The sequence below is a fragment of the Schistocerca americana genome, chromosome 11 (assembly GCF_021461395.2).
Source record: "Schistocerca americana isolate TAMUIC-IGC-003095 chromosome 11, iqSchAmer2.1, whole genome shotgun sequence".
In the NCBI taxonomy this organism is placed as follows: Eukaryota; Metazoa; Arthropoda; class Insecta; order Orthoptera; family Acrididae; genus Schistocerca; species Schistocerca americana.
Window position 1 is genome coordinate 92796878 of NC_060129.1, and position 13393 is coordinate 92810270.

The window sequence follows — 13393 nt, forward strand, 5'->3', positions numbered from 1 at the left end:
CCAATGAGCCTCACTGAAGACTGAATTTGTGATCTCGTACTCAAGAGGTTCCGTGTGAGAACTTCGACACAGCTGTATACTCATTCACGTGACGTGTAGGTTTCGTTGAATAGCAATGCACTGACACCGTGGCTCCGAACCCACTTCCTTCGGAACTAATTTCTAAGATACGTAAACACCATCAACAGCAGCAGTTACATTAAACACACCTATTAAATGAAGAAATAATTTTTCCTGACAACTGTAAGCTCAGCTTTAGCGGAAATTTCAAAAATGCTTAAATTAGATGTTTTTAGTGTAACATTTGGTTGACGCGGCACCGAGTGTACAAGTCGGCAGCACTCACCGCAGGCGAGAGACGGCCGCGTCGTCTGGAGGCGGCGGAGTGTGGCCGGCAGCCGGGGCAGGAGAGCGTCCGGGGTCGCCGAGTGGCCGAGTGGCGGTGCTGGGACTGCTGGAGCCACAGCCCGCGCTGCAAACAGGGGGCGGCTGTTCAGAGTGGGGCGCAAACCACAGCCCGAACGTAGGGGACAGCGACTGTGCTGCACTGACAGCACGACTGCCGGGCAGAGTTTTGGAAGCAGTTGAAGTCAGCTAGCTGTGACTCGCTTCTGAGGTTATTTGGAACATAATGTATGGAAGTGGAATATCACTAACAGGGGGGTGAGGGGGGGGGGACATAGGGGAAACAATCCGTCAAGTTCAGTTTTCAACTTACGAGGGTCGTTCATTAAGTAATGCCCCACTTTCTTTTTCCTCATAATGTAAGAGTCAGAATTTGGTGACATACATCGACACGTCTTGCCCGTGTCCACTGTAAGACTGACACTCTCCTCCTCTTCAAAGTGTGTTCCCCGTAGAAAATCTTTAAGCGGCCCAAAGAGATGGAAGTCCGAGGGTGCCAGGTCCGGACTGTAGCGTGGATGGGGCAATGCATTCCCGGGCTCTCGGACTTGTGTGTGGGCGTGCATTATTGTAATAGAGCAAGATTTCTGCTGGATTCTTGTCCGATTGAACACGTCGGTAACGGTTCTCGTGTGAGTCTTCTGATATGGCCCTGAATTGATGGTTGACCCTCTTCCCATCACACCCACAGAAATGACGCCATCACAATCCCAGAAGACTGTCACCGTGACTTTTCTGGCAGAGGGGTTCGTCTCTAATTTCTTCTTTTCTCACGAATGAGGGCGATTCCACTCCATGGACTGCCTTTTTGTTTCTGCCACAAAGTGGTGCTCCCAGCTTTCGTCCCCCGTAACAATCCGTGTGAGAGAAAGCCGTCTCCGCCGGTCTCAAAACGCTCTAATAGTTAAGATGAAATGGCCCTTCTTTGAATCGTGTAGCCCGCTGTGAGCGTTAATCGAATCCATCAGGAGCACCACTATCTGAATAGCCGAGGGTCCTGATCATTGCAGACGACCTTCCAATTCTGACCGACAACTTTAGAGCCAATTGTCAAGTTTTGATGCACCGGTCAGCACGAATAATGGCATCCACACGATTCAGCATGTCTGGAGCAGCGGCTGTGGCAGGACGTCCCAAGTGTGGCTGATCGTGGAGCTTGTTTCTGCCATTTCCTGAGTGTGCAACTTTCTTCACCCGTTGCCCAACTGTGCTATCAACTGCAGAACTGCAGCATTGCCACGCACTGAACACAAACGTTTATGGATGTTCACAACGGTTTCTTTTCCTGCGCACAAAAACTCAATAACAGCATACTGCTTGTAATGGAACTCATGTGTAGACGCCATTTTGACGCTGTACTACTGCTCTGCCATCTGCGAGAACGGTTTGAAACATCAAATGGGAGGGACCAACAGGGACATTTGTCTATGTATGTTAATAGCATTTTAAAAAATTTAAGGCATTACTTATTGAACGAACCTCGTGCAATGAAAAACACATGAAGCCTGTCACAGATACAGCTATACAAAACTTACAGAAGAGTTGTTTCAAAATTTGCTTCTGACTAAAGCAGACAGAACCATATACGCATGTGATGTCTCTTGATAGCAGAGGTGATGTACTTCTTCCTCAAACATCAATTTTCATGTTAAATTAAGCTGGACAAAACAGACAGAAGATTCCAGTACAGGCTACCACTAGAATAAAAAATGGATTACACAGGATAGGTAATATTGTTTCACGAACAATGTTTATAAATTGTTGTGTTACCAGTAGTGTAACACATTCAAGAAGAAGAAGAAGAAGAAGAAGAAGAAGAAGAAAAAAAAAAATAAAAGAGAAAGAAAGACTTAATATGAAGCATTTGAATCTGAGAGACAGAGAGTAACAAATAATACTTAGATCTAAGCGTCACACCAATACTGACGGTGTGGAACATGCTAGAGACCAAATTAGACAGATAGGAAATGTAATCTGCCACACCCTAGTGCAAGGAAACTCGTGCGATTCACTGGAGTGGCCCCCGATAATGCCGGAGAGAATTGCAGCCATGGCAGAAGGGTAGACATTTGACACCTGCCCCTCCAGTATCCAGTACAGTGACGTAACTAGAGCACACCATACCTGTGTGTTTTGTAGAAAGGAAACCATGGCCCGTAATCTGGGTGATGGCTGAACAGAGACGAGAATGTGATTGTAAGGCCCAGCATTGTGTGACCACGGTACTGTGCTGACTGAATTACTGTCTCCGCTCACAGCATCTTCTGTACTGGATATCTGACTGGATGGTTATTGGTTGATTAGGGTTGAAGGGACCAAACAGCAAGGTCATCAGTCACTTGTTTCAAATGTGGTCCATTCAGACAGTTTGACATCTCATAAAAGTCAGAACAACAGAAGGGAAAAGGCTAAAAAATGTAAAACAGCAGTCATGTCGTCAAAACAAAATGAGCAAAGTCAGCAAGAGAGCGACCCGCTGGCTATGCTAGAGGCAGGAAATATCGCACCTCTGAAGCAGTAGGGGCAAGACCACCTGCTATTTAAAAGCGTTCAACCGCTAGAATGTAGAAGTGCACATGGCAAAAGGAGACTAACAAATTCTAAAAAGTGAAAAAAAAACAGAGTAAAAGGGGGAAGAAAATAGGATCTTGGCCAAGGAGGGGAGCGGGAATCTCCAGATACAGCTTACAGTGGGAGATACCCCAGCCCTCACCGCCATGCCCCAACACCAAAGTGAGGTTAAAAACCTTAAAATTTAGAATAAAAACCACTTTCCTGGAGGAAACTGAGTACCAGTTCGACTATCCAGAAATCCTCAGCCAACATTAAAGGTAAAGTGCGGGGAAATCTGTACTTAGTACGCAGAGCCAAAAGAAGGGGGCATTCCACCAAAATGTGGGTTACTCAGTGGAAGGCTACATGACCACGAAGTGAGGGTGGCTCATTACGCAAAAGAAAACCGTGTGTCAGTCTGGTATGGCCGATGCGGAGACAACACAGTGTGTGTGTGTGTGGGGGGGGGGGGGGGGGGATCCCAGCTTCAAACAGGAGGCTATCAACTGGGCTAGTAGGGAAGGCACCAATGGCCAAAAGGATACTGCAATGGTGGACCGGATCCTGCAGGCACAGTGTGGAAGGAGCAGCCGAACCATAAACTTGACAACATAGTCCAAGCGAGACAGCACTAGAACACGATAAAGGCAGAGAAGGATGGAGCTTTCCACTCCCCAAGAGTTGTGGGCAAGGAAGCGAAGAACTGAGTTTACGGAAACATCCTACCTTCAGAAGTCTGATATGAGGCAGCCTAGTGAGCTTGTTGTCGAAAAGACTACCCGGGAAACGAAACTGTGGGACCACAGGTAATCGTTGTGCATCGAGATGGAGCTCCGGATGGGGTGGATCGTAGTACGGTGACAGAAGTGGACCACCCACGATTTTAAAGGAGAGAATTGAAACCTGTGTGAGAGGGTCCATGCAGAGGCATGCTGTATAGCTCCCTGGAGCTGCCGCTCTGCAGAGGCCATCGAAGAGGAACTAACCCAAATGCAGAAATCATACACATACAGAGCAGGGGCGACCTAAGGACCGACAGAGGCCACAAGTCTATCGATAGCAATGAGGAAAAGAAGTATACTCATTACAGAAACCTGTGGGATGCCAGTCTCCTGGGTCTGTGGAGAACCAAGAACAGTACCAACCCAAACACTAAACTACCAATACAACAGGAACAACAGTGGACCCCACTGATGAATTGTAAGGAAGATGTGATGGCGTCAAGCCGTGTCATAAGCCTTGCGAAGTTCAAAAAATACTGCAAACAAATGGCTAGCAGTGCGAACAATCGCGTCAGACACGTCACGTAGGACGTCGTCAATACAACCCGACAGAGGGAGAAAAAACAACCTGTGCAGTGTATCGATGCCAATCAGAGCGTTGGAAAGACCAACGAGGTAGCCTTCCCATCGGGGAGTGGGAAGGAAGTGAAAGAATCAATGGGAAATGGTCACAATCACAAAGGTCGTCGTGTGATGACAAGTGTAATGAAGGGAAGAGGGAGGGAGAAGGAAAAGAAAGATCGATGGCAGGAAAGGTACCACGACTGGCACTGAAATGAATAGGGGAGCCATCATTAAGGAGGTACAAGTCGTGGTCTGCAAGAAACTGCTCTATGAGAAGACCTCGTCTGGATAGAAATGCACTGCCCCAAAAGGAGGAAGGGAGGAACAAGTTGCAGAAGAAGGGCTGTTATGTCAGCAGGTGTAGGTGACCTGTCAGGAGGGAAATAAAGATTGCAAACCGTGACCTGTGAGTCCAGGTGGAACCTAACAGCAACCGCTTCCAATGCAGTTTGAAGAGGAATCCACGTGCTAGCAACATCTGTACGGACCAATGTACAAACTCCACCAGTGGCCCACACGGGGCCGACCCGATTTCAACAGAAAACACGTAACCCACAGGGAATCAGTGAGTGATCATCAGTAAAATGATATTCCTGTAGAATCAAACAAGCTGCAGAGTAAGACGAAATAAGGCATTTCAACTCCGGTAGGTAATGGCAATACCCATTACAAATCCATTGGATAACCATAGAACAATGATTCAAATGGGGGTTGAACATGCTAAAGCCAGTCACCAACCGTCACCGACAAGGAGGAGGCGACATCCATGATCAACAAGTCAGAATTGGGTTGCGAAGCTAAAGATGGGACCTCTGGTGACACCTGAGGCTTCTTGTCCCGGGACTTCTTTTCTTCTTCTTTTCTGTTTGAGATCGAGGAGGGCTGTGTGGCATAAAGGAGCCAGCTGCAGCAAGATCGGGAACAGAAAGAGATCGGGCAAACGGGGGACCGACAGACCATGGTTCTCGCGGTCGTCGCGTGGCAGCAGAATTTTGGCCTGGAAGGTGCCAGAAAGGGATATCCCGGGAGGGGCGCCCTTGACCTGCAGACGGCGAAGAAGTGGGTCACTTCTCCGGCTGGGGAGGAGGAGCAGTGCCCGGAGGAGAGGGTGTGGCAGCCGCAGGGGAGTGGGGTAGGACAGGGGTTCGGGACTGGGGTAAGGAAGGGGGGACGAAGTGGTGAAGATGAAATTAAAGCGAACTAGTCATCGACACAGGGTGAAGACATGCATACTTCTTACGAGCCTCAGTGTAGGTTAAGAGACCAAGGGACTTATACTCCTGTATCTTCTTTTCCTTCTTATATACTGCGCAATCTGGTGAACGTGGAGAATGATTGCCGTGACAATTAACACGCACAGGAGAGGGAACGCACGATTGTCTTAGGACCCTTCTGAACACGCCGAACAAAGTGAACACCCTGCCTTCTGATATTGTCCCGAAGTTCCTCATCAGTTTGAAGGATGAGGTCCCTGTGAAAAATCACACCTTGTACCATATTTAGAGACTGGTGGGAGCTAATGGACACAGGAATTGTGCCAAGATGGTTACAGGCACGAAGGGCCGCAGACTGGGCAGCTGAAGCAGTTTTGTTCGGCAACGAACCCGACCGCATCTTGCTCAGGGAGTCCACTTCGCCAAACTTGTCTTCAATGTTCCACAAAAAATAAAGGTTTGGCATTGCTGAAAGTATCCCTATCAGTCCTGGTGCAAACCAGATAGCGGGGAAAAGATTTCACCCCTAGCCGACGGGCCTGACCCTCCTCCCAGGGTGTAGCCAAGGAAGGGAACGCCCAAGGGACAGGAGAAGCAGCACTAAAATAATCAGTTCCATGCGGAGAGACGGCCGCAGAAGAACGGCCTGAGTTCTGGACCCATATGTATTTCATTTGGATACTGTCCGCCCTGATACCACCCACTCCAATCAGGGGCTCTCCTCACATGCACCACCCAGCCACAGCAAGGGCTGTCTGGCACGGTGGCCATTCCCTGGAGTTCTGATTCTCCAGGACGACAAGCTACCACTGCTAGGCTTACCTGAGGTGGTCACAGCTCAGGTATCAGATGTGTGATCCCTGTGTGTTCAGGGAGCTCAAACAAAAGGGTACTAGCGACGCCACCACACGGGCTGGCTACCGTGCAGGCTATGCACCCTAGCATCAGAGGACGACATGAAAGAACAGGTGGAATGAACTAGGAGGGCACACATAGGAGACACTAGGTAAGGTGTTCTTACCCAAATGGCTCACACTACAGAATGGAGGTCAATCCCCAGGGGGTACCAGGGAATGCCAAAAGGATGAGGTGATTATGCAACAAAGCCAAATTACAAAACCAACATAACCAGGAGGATAGCGGGGCCAACAAACAAGGACACCAAGAGAGGGAGAGGAGAGGGCAAAGGGGAAGGAGCAAGGAGAGGAAAGGAGGGAAAGGGCAAGGAAATGCAGCCCTGGAAAGAAGATCGCTGCACTAGCTTGGCACCCCGTGCTCACCATGCACGTACTCACGAAAGAAATGTGAGCCCCCTGGGAGGTATCTGACTGGAAATCATACCCTGCTCTTTGGACTTCATGGTCTAGCTGTATCGTCTTTAATTAGCAATCAAAAATGTCCTCTGTGCTGGGTTCAAAGCCTGTCACCGCTTACATTTTGAATAAAAATCGTCAGCGTTGGCAGCCGAAGACTTCCAGCATAAGACGTCACCATTACTCAGTCAACAGCTTTGTCAAAAGTGGGTGGAGGAGCAGACAGGTTCAGGGAATTCTCTTACCATTGAGTTTGAAAGCTTCCACTTGAGGCAGATGAATCAGCAATGATCAAAGGCATGAGGATGCAGAAGACAGTGGAAACCACTGCATTAGACACACAAAGTGCATCAACAGGAGATGTGGCCGGTAACTGACAAAATATCATGATGATCTTGGCAAGAGATTCCTGACTAGTGCATATTTGGATACCTGGGGGAGACTGCCACGAGTGACGTGACCGTGAGAAAAAGATTGAATAACCAACAAAAGGATGACATTATACGAGTCAAGACGTTGAACGTACGGAGTTTGAATGCAGTAGGAAAGCCAGATAATAAAAAAAGGGAAATGCTAAGGCTCAATCTGGAACGGTGGTGGTCACTAAAGTGAAATGTAAGGAAGGCAAGGACTTCTGGCCAGAAGAGAATAGGGTTATACCCACAGCAGCAGAAAATGGCAGAACAGGAGTAGGATTCATTATGAGTAGGAAGGTGGGGCAGACAGTGAGCTACTGTGAACAGTTCGGTGACAGGGTACTTCTCAACAGACAGGAAACCAACAACAGCACAGACAATGAGAATTCAGGTATACATGCCGACATCACAAGTTGACAATGAACATGTAGAAAAACTATATGATGATACTCAACACTTAATATACTATGTAAAGGGAGATGAAAATTTAATAGTCAGGGGGGGGGGGACAAAAATGCAGTTGTAGGGGAAAGAGTAAAAGAAAGGGTTACAGGAGAAGACAGACTTTGTACTAGGAATGAGAGTGAAGAATGACTAGTTGAGATGTACAATAAACTTCAGCTAGCAATAGCGAATACTCTCTTTGAGACTCACAAGAGGATGAGGTACACTTGGAAAAGGATGCAAGATATGTGAAGATGTCAGTTACATACCATCAACATCATCAGGCAGAGATTCAGAAATCAGATACTGGACTGTAAGGTGTACACAGAAGCAGATACGGATGCAGATCACAATTTAGTAGTGATGAGTAGGCTGAAGTTTAAGAGACTTAGTCAGGAAGAATCGGTGTGCAAAGAAGTGGGATATAGTAGTATAAGTGATGAAGAGTCTCTGTGGTTATAGATACTACCATAATGAACAGTTCAGGAGGTAGCATAGTTGAAGAGGAATGGAGATCTCTTCAAATAATCACAGAGGCTGGAAAGGCAGAAAGCAGCTAATTGCAAAGAAACCGTGGGCAACAGAAGAAATACTTCAGTTGATGAATGAAGGAAGTACATAAATGCTCAGGGAAATTCAGAAATACAGATGTACAAGTCACTTAAAAATGAGAAATAGGAAGCGCACAGAAGCTAAGGCAATATGACCACAAAGAAGAGAAGAAATCTGAAAGGAAATGGTTGTTGGGAACACTCAACATATAGAAAAGTCGAACAAACTTTGGTGAAATTAAAAGCACAGAAGGTAACATTAAGACTGCAACTGTTAAATGCACAGAAGAGAGCAGTTAGTAGGAAATGCCTGTATGATGGGGAAGACTTGGCTAATGTCGTAATAGAAGGAGAAACAGGAGTCGATATGGAGAAGATATGTGGTCTAGTATTAGAATCAGAATCACAGCTTCCGAAAATTTAATATCAAATAAGGCAAAAGGGAGATACAACATTCCGTAAGATTTTCTAAAATGATTGGGAGACGTGATAACAAAGTAACTATTCACATTAGTGTGTAGAATGTGAGTCTGGCAATATACCAACTGACTTTCAGAAAAAGATTATCCACACCATTCTAAAGATTGCAACAGTTGACAAGTACGATAATTATCACATCATCAGCTTAATAGCTTATGCATCCAAGTTGCTGACAAGAATAATATACAGAAGAATGGAAAAGAAAATTGAACTCGTGTTAAGCATCAATTGATTTGACTTTGGGGAAGGTAAAAGCACTAGAAGCAGTTGTGATGTCACTGTTGATAATGGAAGCACAACTGAAGAAAAATCAAAGCACGTTCATAGGATCTGTCAACCTGGAAAATGTGTTCAACAGCGTTAACCTGTGAAGATGTATGAAACTCTCAGGAAATTAAGGGTAAGTTGTAAGAACACACATAACATTCAAAATGTACAAGAGCCAAGAGGGAACAATGAGACTGGAAGACCAAGAACAGAGTGCTCGGATTAAAAAGTGTGGAAGACAGGGACGTAGTCGTTTTCCCCTACTGTTCAATCTATACACCAAAGACGCAATGACGGTGATGAATTTTAATTCCACTCTTGAACCTTCCATTTAAGATGAAACGATATCAATGATAAGATCCACTGATGACATAGCTGTCCTCAGTGAAAGTTAGGAAGAATTACAGGGCAAGCTGAATGGAATGAACAGGCTAATGTATACGGAATATGAATTGAGATTAAATCAAAGGAGAAGAACTTAATGAGAAGTAGCAAAAATGAGAACAGTGATGAATTTAACTTCACGATTGATGACCACAAAGTAAATGTAGTTAAGAAGTCCTGCTACCTACGCAGCAAAACAACCGCCGACAGAGGGAGCAAGGAGTACATCAAGAAACAGAGTACCACAGGTAAAATGGCATTTCTGGTCGAGAGAAGTCTACTAGTATCAAACACGGGCGTTAATGTGAGGAAGAAATTGGTGGAATTGTTCGTTTGGAGCACAACATTTTAAAGTAGTGAGACATGAACTATGGGAAAACTGGGAAAGAGAAGAATGGAAGCATTTGAGTTGTGGTGCCACAAAGAACGTTGAAAATTAGATGGACTGGTAAGGTAATAAATGAGACGATCTCTCCACAGAATTGGCAAGGAAAGGAATATATGGAAAATATTGATAAGAGCAAGGGCTAGGATGATAGGACATCTATTAAAACTTCCGTTGTGCTAGAGAGCTAAACAGAGCTAACACTGTAGAGGAAGAGACAGATTGAAAAACAGCCAGAAAATAACTGAGCACGTAGGTTGCAAGTGCTAGAGTCAGAAGACTGATGGGGGGAGAAGGGGGGGGGGACGTGTACAGCATCTTGCTACAAATGTAGAGAAATGTAAGTTAACGCGGATGACTAGCAAAAATATCTTATCAATATTGACATTGTGGGAAATATATCAGACTCCAACAGATGGTTTAGGAAATGAAATCTGCTGTACCCTAGTAGAGGAAAACATGGTGGGATTCACTGAGTGGCCTCTGGTAAAGCCATAGACGATTTCAAGCAAGACAGAAGGACATTCATTTGGCACACGCTCCTACAGCATGCACTGAAGTGAGCTAAAAATACTCACCGTTCCTGCCTGTTTGTAAGGGGGAATGTGCAGCACATATTCCAGGCGTTGGCTGAACAGAGGAGAGAAGGAAATGTGGCTGGAAGGCCCAGCATTGTGTGCGACCATGTTGTCTTGATGACTGCATTATTATTCAGTTGTTTGGTTCAAGTGGCTCTAAGCACTATGGGACGTAACATCTGAGGTCATCAGTCCTGTAGACTTAAAACTACTTGAACCCAACTAACCGAAGGACATCACACACATCCACGCCCGAGGCAGGATTCGAACCTGCGACCGCAGCAGCAGCGCGGTTTGTTGTTGGTCACGGTGTATCTGGGAAGCCCCTGTGCTTAGACCATTTGTTTACTGCACACACAACAATATGCTACCCTCTGGAGCCTGGCATATTTCATGTGGTGTGCCTTTTAAGTTATACCACCACTGTACTGTTTGGGGGTAGCAAAATAAGTTTTGTACTGAAGTTGCTGGCCTATTGCACACATATACTGAGGAAATGGAAGCCAATTACTGCCGTACTGTCCTATACTGTGTCCTGATAAGGCAATGCGCTGTGTTCTGCTGGTAATTTTGTGAAATACTGATGAGCGAACACAGGGACGTATTATCAATCAGAACCAACCAGTAATTATCATATGAGTATTTTTTCATACTGAGAAGAATAATTTTGAACCGGGGTATTGTGCAATGTGTTGGAATTGTCTTTAAATGTAAATGTGGTTCACGAACCGTGCTTTGATTTAAATGATTTTATATGCAAAAAACCAAATCTGTTCTGAAAGACAGTTAATAAATGATCCCAATCTTAAATATTCCGCAAGTGGTAGATTATATATACGTACACATTATTAATTTTTTTAAATAATTTGATTATTTGTTGCCAGTTTTTGTTATTGAAGAGCTGTTGGCACAAGTAGCTGCCATTTTAAAACATTTGTCAATCTCAGTTATTCCTGATAGGGAGGAAAAAAAAAATCAAGACAAATTTCCAGATGAAACAATTCTTTAAAAAAAGGTTCCAGTACCTAACATGGATTGTTTTACTAACAGACGAAGACCTCGCAGGGCGAAAGGTTATTTGTAACAGTCTTTTTATTGTGCCTATTTACAACTCGGCATGCGTAGAAAGCTTCCTTTTCATAATACTGTTACATTCCATCCAGGAGTTTCATTGTTTGATGGACTGTTTTAGTTTATTTTAAAAAATCTTTGGGCACATAATTTATTACAAAATTGTATTTCCTAAATTTTATGAATGTTAAGTCCATCTAAGAACTTAGTCAACATTTACAAAACCACTGAGGCAAGATGCAATAGTAATTCTATTCCTATAAATGATCCTCATTTCTCTCTATAAGGATATTGCCACAAATGCAGACTACTGCAAGCAGCTGCGATTCGAGGCTCAGGTAGTACTACAGGGTGCATCAAAAAGCACGGAGCTGCTTATAGCGGATACAGTTGGCCAAAGTAGGATGGTGACGGAAAATGCGAAGAGCACGTCGCCGCTCACGTATTGCGTCACGGCATGCCTCGTTCCACCAAGGAACTGGGGGGCGCCGGGGCAATTCGGAGGTGCGTGGTATTGAACGTTCCGCAGCTGTAAGAATAACGTCGGTAATATGTGTGACCTCATCGTCGACGCTGGGAAAGCAACGGTCATCGAATGTCGCTAGAGACGAAAAAAGTGTCCAGTCGGCTTGGGCAAACTTCCAGCGTCGCGGACGCATATACGACAGTTGAGGCTGCAGTCTAAGGACACATGGAAAGTGGTCACTCGAGTGTGTATCATCAATGGCGACCCATTCAAAGCGCCGAGCTAGCGGAATAGTACCGACCGCAAGGTCCAAATGAGATAAATTTGTCGTGGAGGCAGACAAAAATGTGGGGACCCCAGTGTTGAGGCAAACTAGATCCGCTTGGTGGAAGACGTCTAGCAATAGGGAGCCACGTGGACAAGGATGTGGAGATCCCCAAAGTGGGTGGTGGGCATTGAAGTCCCCAACCAGCAAATATGGGGGTGGAACCTGACCAAGAAGATGAAGGAGATCAGCTCGTGCCATTGGTGTGGACGATTGAATGTATACAGTACAAAGAGAGAACGTGTATCCAGAGAGGGAAAGGCAGACGGCGACAGCTTGGAAGGAACTGTTTAAGGGGATTGGGTGATAATGGAGAGTATCATGGAGAAGAATCATGAGTCCTCCATGGGCGGGAGTGCCTTCAACAGAGGGGAGGTCATATCGGACGGACTGAAAATGAGGGAGAACAAAGCGATCATGGGGACGCAGCTTTGTTTCCTGAAGACAGAGGATGACCGGCGAGTAGGATCGTAAGAGGATCGACAATTCATCCCGATTGGCTCGAATGCTGCGGATATTCCAGTGGATAATGGACATAGGGTGAACAGAAATTGACGGAATGTGACCAAGAGTGCTGTCAACTCAACGACTGCTCAGAGCTTGCGACCGACAGCATGGAGTGGCATTCAGCCGAAGGCAGAAGATCCTGATCCATAGGTTGGTCAGGAGCAGCTCCTGCCACCAGCGATCGGCCAGTTGACCGGCCACCAGCAGTGCACCTCAGCGACACAGAAGACGGCCGAGGGCGATTTCCGCCAGGTGGTGCTGTAGATGGGACACGCCTTGGCGGAGAAGGAGAGGAACTGGGTTTCTTTGTAGCCTTCTTGGAAGTATGATGTTTAGATGAAGGAGGAACCGATGGTTGTGATGTTGCGGTACGTAAAAACTCTTCACGAGTATGCTCTTTTTTCGAAGACTTGGTGTCTGACTTTTGGGCTCGAGATTTGGCAGAACCCGACGAAAGGTGAACCATAGAGAGGGCAGGGGAAAGTGGTGAGGTTGAACGGGCGATCTTTGCGCTGGCCGATCTGACAACCGTGGCACTGAAGGTGAGGTCGCAAGTCTGCGTGGCCGCCTCCTTTGTTGGCCGAGGAGAAGCCAGGACAGTGCTGTATTTTCCTGTCTGAGGCACGGTGGGCTGTCGACTGGCGAATAATTTTCGAGCAGCAAAGGTCGACACCTTTTCCTTCACTCT

At 46.0% G+C, this 13393-nt stretch overlaps 1 long non-coding RNA gene across 1 annotated transcript in view; it reads right to left on the bottom strand.

Moving 5' to 3' along the window:
- Positions 1-406: 406 nt before the first annotated feature.
- The window catches only part of LOC124553613, a 28288-nt gene continuing 15301 nt past the window's right edge, over positions 407-13393 (bottom strand). Inside the window, exon 3 of the long non-coding RNA XR_006968082.1 lies at positions 407-472. This is a non-coding gene — a long non-coding RNA (uncharacterized LOC124553613). The remainder of the gene's footprint in view (positions 473-13393) is intronic.